The sequence below is a fragment of the Onychostruthus taczanowskii genome, unplaced genomic scaffold (genome assembly GCF_017590055.1).
Source record: "Onychostruthus taczanowskii isolate IOZ18803 unplaced genomic scaffold, ASM1759005v1 scaffold255, whole genome shotgun sequence".
NCBI lineage: Eukaryota > Metazoa > Chordata > Aves > Passeriformes > Passeridae > Onychostruthus > Onychostruthus taczanowskii.
This window is the reverse complement of record NW_024499852.1, coordinates 179,230-186,566: the sequence shown is the minus strand read 5'-3', so window position 1 is coordinate 186,566 and position 7,337 is coordinate 179,230. Positions and strand designations below refer to the sequence as shown.

The following is a 7,337-nucleotide window of genomic DNA, read 5'->3' as shown; positions in this document are numbered from 1 at the left end:
AGTTTCATCCTTCTCTTGTGCACCTTCGAATGCCAATTTTGTTTTAGTTGCTTTGGGAACTGATTCTCTGATCCCCCAAATTATCAGAGACCTGTACTCCGTCATGGCTTTCCTCCCTCCCTCCTGATTAGGGTTCCAATTGGGATCCGCTAGTGGCAGTTTGTCTTCACCTGATGGCACTTGGGATCCTGGACGGTTATCTTTTTCCCAAATTCTTATGCTAGCAGCTCTAGTCATTCGGAACTCTTCTGGGGAAGATAATATATTTAGAATGGAATTCATCTCCCCCCAAGTGTAGATATTTGGACCTAAGAATTGATCCACTTGGTTGGCAATGCCCACAGGGTCTTCAACTAAATTCCCTAACTCCTTCTTGAATCCTCTCACCTCAGAAGCAGTTAGAGGAGCATTCACAAAACCCACACCTCCCGCTACTCCTCCCATAGAAGCTTCTCTAAGGGGAAAAAAAGTCTCTCTACCTTGGAGGTCCTGGATCGGGTACCACAGTATGGCCCATCTTCAGACACAGAACTACTCATTTGAGGGGTATTAGCATTAACCTGGACCTGCTGTAGGTCAACGGCTGTACCTGGTGATAAGAGGTTATCAGGTAAGGAGGCATTTGTGTCCCAATTAGGAGGAGGTGGAGGGACAGCAGTAGGGGGGGAGAAAGGGTGGAGCATGCAGCAGGTGTAGTAGGTATTAGTGGTGGTGCAGAAGCAGCTAAAGGAGTTGAAGCGGGTGATGAGGGAATGGCCACCATGGCAGCCGGAGGAAGAGCTGGATCTCCTATTTGAGGTGCTCGAAGGAGAGGGTTATAAGGTGGAGGGGCATCAGGAGGCAAGTAGTCCAGGGGGTCCCAACTTTTAACTCCAGCATCCCCTCCTTCATTCCACTCTTTCTTCCTCTGCACCTTACAAATTTGCACTCCTTCATCCTCTATAGCACTCTAACCAACAAGCTACATATAATAATTGTTCGGGATCAGTATCCTCTCGAGCTGTCAGATAGTGACTCAGTTGTTGACACATCCACTTGTCTTTTGTCCCACACCACGGCCATCCTCCTTGCACATCTAATTCTGGCCACACTTCTGGACAGTAATGAATCATCTTAACTTTATCTAATCCTTCTGTGGCCTCTATAGAGTCCCATCTCTCTAATAGTTCACCTAGGGGATTATGGGGGGTACATTCTTCAGTCTCTGGCCACTTTTCTTAGTATTACACCCTCCAATTTTTTCAGGCTTCAAAAAAAATCATGAAGATGCCTCTACCCTAAAGGAAATATATGCTATTTAAGAAGACCCAGCCTCCTCCGCCAAAACTCCAATTTGCCTGACCCCTTTTTGTCAGGACTTTGTTGAGACCTCGGCCTCTTTCACCAAGACTCAACAAAAAAACCTCGAGACCCTGGCCTCTGAGGCTGAGTTTGCCTGACCTCCTTTTGTCAGGACATTGTTTGCCTGCAGGACTTTTGAACTTGCCTGAATCCTTCTCAGGACTTGTGAGTTTGCCTAACCTCTCTCGTGAGGACTTCAAACAAAACTATGGTCTGATTTTTGGTTTGCCTGATTTTCCCCATCAGGACTTACATATCAGGGCTTGAAAAAACTCGAGATAGGCTTCCTCTGCCAGACCTCATGCCTGACCTCTGTCAGTCCGGCGCTGCTCCATGTCTCTGTCCCAAGCTGATCTTCTCTGGTCCTGATAGCCAGCTGTCCTGCAGGTCCAGGGTGGGCGGCCGTCCCAGTCCTGGTGTCCTCTTCCGGTGTGGCTATCCCAGAGAGCCCCCAAGCTGAAATAAATGGGCAGGAGATCTTTCTCCTTTTTAATGCCTTTATTGAAAAGATTCAGCTCAGGCTGGGGAGAAACAAAAGGTCACCCACGCCGCCGCTGCTCCCAGTAGTGGCACGGAGGAGGATGACGCAGCTGTGTCCACTGGTCTGCAGGCAGAGCTGGGGCTTCCGTCCTCCAGGCAGTAGTGGGAATTCTGCTTTTTCCGTCCAACATTCCACATCCTCATTCTAGTTAACATATTTTCAGGTTAGGGTGAGAAGTAAAAAGGATCTTAGCAGATACTGGATTAAGTTCCTCACCTTTAGACATTCCTTAGGTCTCTTAATTCCATGTTGGGTCGTTGTTTTTAGGGGTGTTTTCCTGGAAAATTGCAAAATCTGGTGAGATGCATTCTCATCTGCATACCAGCTCTGATGTCACTCTCTTCCCCTGCTACCTGCAGGGTCCAGTGTCACTCCCTGGCAAGCAGCAGGGGGGACAATGGCTGATTACCAAGCATTAACAGGCAATCGAAGAAGAACTCTCAACAACAGGTGACTGCAACATGAAGCTAACCTTCAATTCAACAGCAACTGGTCCAACCTGTTTTAACTCTGCAACCTTAAAAAAAAATTGATAACTTTTTACTCATAACAGTCCCTCCCCTTAGAGCCTTGCTCGACATCGAAGAAGAACTCTCAACAACAGGTGACTGCAACATGAAGCTAACCTTCAATTCAACAGCAACTGGTCCAACCTGTTTTAACTCTGCAACCTTAAAAAAAAATGGATAACTTTTTACTCATAACAGTCCCTCCCCTTTTAAGGCTTAAGCTTCAGCTTGCATCAACTTGCAATTTTTGGCTCATTAACATAGAATTTCTTATATTTTTTGTATTGATTATAAATTTCCTGAGCACTTTGGTGATCATAGTTACTCAACTTCATTACTTTTTTGGTTTTTTCAGGTTAATTTCTTTAGAGATCCTTAGGTTATTCTGTATGGCAGATGTCACTATTTTAATTAAGAAGGGAAATAAGAAGAGCAAACTAACAAGTGTACGCACAGTGAAGAAGGTTATAGTTTTCCAACTTCTTTTGAAAGTCCATAGGTTATCCCACCAACTGGAATCACATGCAGGAGTCCTTTCTTGGTTTCTTACCTATGCTAGTTTTCTTATTTCGTTTCAGATGTTTCTAATGACTGCTACAACTAATTTGATTTGATAAATTACTGTTTTGGTTTGGATGAGTTGGTCATTAATATGATTAAGAGCTAATACGGTCTGATTAGATATTATCTCCAAAACTGCTTTTGTAGCTTCATAATTTTGTTTAATATATATCGCTTCTTCAGTTTGGTTTTTCTTAAATCATTGCATATAGGAACTCTTAAACTTGATTCAGATTCTTTGGGTAATATAAAGAAAGCTTGTTTTATAATTCTAATGAGGCAACTGCCAGACCAGTCTCTTGGCAATTTAGTGGCTATTTTAATTAAGAAGGGAAATAAGAAGAGCAAACTAACAAGTGTACGCACAGTGAAGAAGGTTATAGTTTTCCAACTTCTTTTGAAAGTCCATAGGTTATCCCACCAACTGGAATCACATGCAGGAGTCCTTTCTTGGTTTCTTACCTATGCTAGTTTTCTTATTTCGTTTCAGATGTTTCTAATGACTGCTACAACTAATTTGATTTGATAAATTACTGTTTTGGTTTGGATGAGTTGGTCATTAATATGATTAAGAGCTAATACGGTCTGATTAGATATTATCTCCAAAACTGCTTTTGTAGCTTCATAATTTTGTTTAATATATATCGCTTCTTCAGTTTGGTTTTTCTTAAATCATTGCATATAGGAACTCTTAAACTTGATTCAGATTCTTTGGGTAATATAAAGAAAGCTTGTTTTATAATTCTAATGAGGCAACTGCCAGACCAGTCTCTTGGCAATTTAGTGGATGCTGTAGTACAACAGATCCAAAACAGGTGTTTAGAGGTCTCCTGAAATATATTAGTTTTTGTTGTGCCCTCCCAATATTTAGAAATTTCTTTCATTCTCCAAAAGAGGTTTATCTCTTTTTTATCACACTCATAAAGTCTATATGTTTTATGGTAAATGCACTTGTTTTCTTTTTCTTTAACAGACCAAATTCTATTAGGATCTCTTGGGACCCACCGGGTAGCAGAGTCTTTTACTGCTAAATACCTTTTACAAGCCATTCTTTCTACTGGTGTACTGTACCCCTTCCCTTTCTTTAACATACATTCTTCTCTTATTAGGTTTTTACTTCTGGGTATTGCTAAATGGTCTAATTCTCTTATTGCTTTTACTATTTCTTTTCCTTTGACTAGATTTAGCAGGATTGCTTCAGTAGCATCACATTTAAAGCACCACCAGGCCTCTCCTACAGGGTACTCTCCCAGGAGTGGCTGCCTAAAGGTGGTGGAGTTCCAGGCCTACCCAATATATTTTCTCATTCTCTTGATAAAGGATCAGTTGGGAGAGGTTAACACAATCATAGTTTAAATTGGTGTGGACTCTCAACAAGGAGCTTACTTCTTTCTCATAGAGAGGTTGGTAGCACTCACTGCACGGCTCTCCTGGGCTCCCCAGGGCTCCACCAGCAATCAGAGCCATCACTACTACCCTTCCCAAGAGTCCAGTATGGGTCATCTTGCACAGCCTGCCCACCCGGCCTTGCCTCTTGAAGATTTTACTGAGAAGAAGTTTCCAAGCTCTTTAGCGTCTCTTCTATTTGCTTCTCTGGTTAACCTTCTCTTGATCTGTCCTTACTAATTTCGTCTCTTAGGGGAGCACTCTGTAGAAGATTAACCTGGAGTCTTTGGTACTAAGTTCCATAATTACTTACTAACAATTTTTAACTTTTACAAATTTCTTAAAACACTTTAAGATATGTTATGATTCTAAACTCTTTTCTATGCAGTTCATCAGTCTTTTTGGCTCTTCCTTTTGAGTGTCAACTTTAAGTCATTTGGTCCTTTTATAATAGTATACTCAGCTGAATTAACTCCTGATGTGGTTGAATCCTGTCCTGAGTTAGTGGAATCTGGTCCAATACCAGAGGGAGACACTGACAAATCCTGTCCAATGTTCGGGGGCGGGATTGGTCCTTTAATTCTCGTGATGTGGGTCCAACCCTTTTCTCTGGTCTGCACAGCCAAATTAGCAATGACGAGTACCTGAAAGGGGCCTTCAAATTTAGGCATTAATGGTCCACTGTTCCAGGATTTTATCAAAACCCAATCTCCTGGGTTAATGTCATGTGCTTTTGTGTCAAGAGGGGAGGTTTGGGGGAGGTATCTTCTTTTCTAAGTTCTTCCAGGGTTCTTCCAATGACTTCTAAATATTTTCTAGTAGCTTCTTCTCCTTCCAAATAGTCTCCTGTGCTATAGGGTGTTAACAAGAATGGCAGTCCAAACCTCATTTCATGGGGTGAAATCCCTATATCAGACCGGAGTCTTGTTCTGATGAGCAAAAGCGCTAGGGGCAAACACTTCAGCCAATTCATTTTTGTTTCTTCGATCAATTTAGTCAATACATTTTTGAGAGTTTTGTTCATCTGTTCCACCCTCCCAGAACACTGGGGGTGCCACGACAGGCCAGCCTGCTTTGTGTTCTCTGGCGCACAGCAAGTGCTGTGCAGTGCCGCTCGGAGCTGCTGGGAGAGAGAGAAGCGGGGATGTGCCTGAGGGCTGTGCTTAAGTAGTGAACTGATTTGGAAGGGAACAGGAGAGTTTCAGTAGCAATTTGTGTTTTCTTTCTTCCTTTCTGAAAGACAGATACAATGTGGCTTCATTCAGCAAAAGCACCGCTTTTTTCTTTTTGCCTTTTTTTTCTGTATTTTAGTATGACAACTCAGGCAAGCCCTTCAAAACAGCAACTGAAGCAATTCCCACCCAGTGAGCACAAAAACTCCAAATCCCCCACATCGTTTTACTGTAGATCTTATCATTCTGGGCTGGTCCTGCAAAGGGCTAAGCGGCCTTTAATGTCTGAAGCACCTACTTGTCTTCCAGCAGGGACAAAGGCAGTTCTGGAATCAGGCAATGAGCTTGTTTCTTTTGGCTTCTCGTTTTGTTGCAGCCCCTCTGTGGAAATAATCCTGCGAGCTGACAGAGCCTTGCTCACTCTGTCCATCCCAGTATCTCTGGCAGAGGCAGCACAGGATCGCATTTCTATTGCAGGGCTGTTCTTCTCAGTAACCACGGCTCAGCTGCCTCTCACTGACATATTGCTGACTGAAGACCTGTCTCTTCCATATCCCTTATAAAAAGACCTTACCTTAGATTCTCAAATTTTGCATGCATGTGTGAAAAAAAACGCAACACAAACCTTTAGGAAAATTGGAGCAGATTTCATTTATCAAACCCTCACCAACTGCATTAAAATGTAGGTCTGTAAGCTTTTCTTCAGAATTTTCTTAATCATGGCTCCTGAGTCATTTTTGGGAGATAACTATGCTGCCCTTAACAACTTCAGATTACTTGGCAAGTGGTAATTAGTCATCCATTAAGCATTCCAGCCGTTCTGTAACATTTCATTCCGATAACTGATCCCTGGATATTGCAGCTTCTGATTTGTGTCTGCCCACTTCTTTCCCATGTTCTGAGCCAAGTGCAAGAGTATCCTTGTGAGTGCATCTTAACAGACTTTGCAGTGACACCTCACTCCGAATTCCCTAGATGCTCCCAGGGAAGATTCCTTGCTCTTTTTTCTCTGCCACCAATGGGCATCTGCAGTCCCTGCCCGGCACTGCTCCTTGCAAGTCCTCAAGGCAGAGGCGATGCTCTGGTGCACCTGGCGCAGGTGACCCTTGTGCCCGGGGAGGGACCGATGCTCCGAGCTGCCGCGGACCCGGCGGCGAACCCGAGTGGTGCCATCGCCTCGCCGGGAACCCGAGCGGTGCCATCGCCTCGCCGGGAACCCGAGCGGAGCCATCGCCTCGCCGGGAACCCGAGCGGTGCCCACGGCGCTGCCTCCCCGGGCAGGGCTGTGCTCTCAGCGCCGCCGGGGCTGCCGAGCAGCGCTCTCCACCTGCCTCCGGCTCCGGACCCAGCCCCGCAGCCACACTCTCCCGAAACGCACTGACCCGCGCCCATTGTCGGCCCGGCTGCAGGACTCCCTGAGCCCGGCCTCTCCTGCTTCCCGGTCCGCCTGCAGGAGCCGCCGCTCCCGGGCTCCCGCTGCTGGGCTCTCCTCTCCCACGTCTTACCCCGATTTCCCAGGTCCTCTCCACTCTACTCGGGATTTTCCCCGGTTGTCAGGCTCTCCCCCGTCTCCTGGGCTCTCCGCCCTCTCTCGGGTTTTCCCCGGGCCGCGCCGGGGCCGCGCCAGCTCCGCCCCGCGGGAGGAGCCGCGACAGCGCCCGGGCAGCGGCCCCGCGGGGCACAGCGACCCCGGCTGCGCCCGGAGCCGTGCCTGCGGGGGGCTGTGCCGTGTGGGAGCTCCTCCGGGCTCGCTGCGGACAGTAAGAGCTCCCACCTGTGCTCGCTTTGCACCTTCAAGGCTGCCGGTGCCTTGCAGTGAAGCTGGAG

At 46.0% G+C, this 7,337-nt stretch overlaps 1 long non-coding RNA gene across 1 annotated transcript; it reads right to left on the bottom strand.

Annotated features, from left to right (window-relative positions):
- Positions 1-1,824: 1,824 nt before the first annotated feature.
- On the bottom strand, positions 1,825-7,132 carry LOC121337200. The gene is made up of 3 exons (XR_005952863.1): positions 7,016-7,132; positions 2,099-2,159; positions 1,825-2,026 (listed from the first exon to the last, which is right to left on the bottom strand). It is a non-coding gene; the product is annotated as an uncharacterized LOC121337200 (long non-coding RNA).
- Positions 7,133-7,337: the final 205 nt, after the last annotated feature.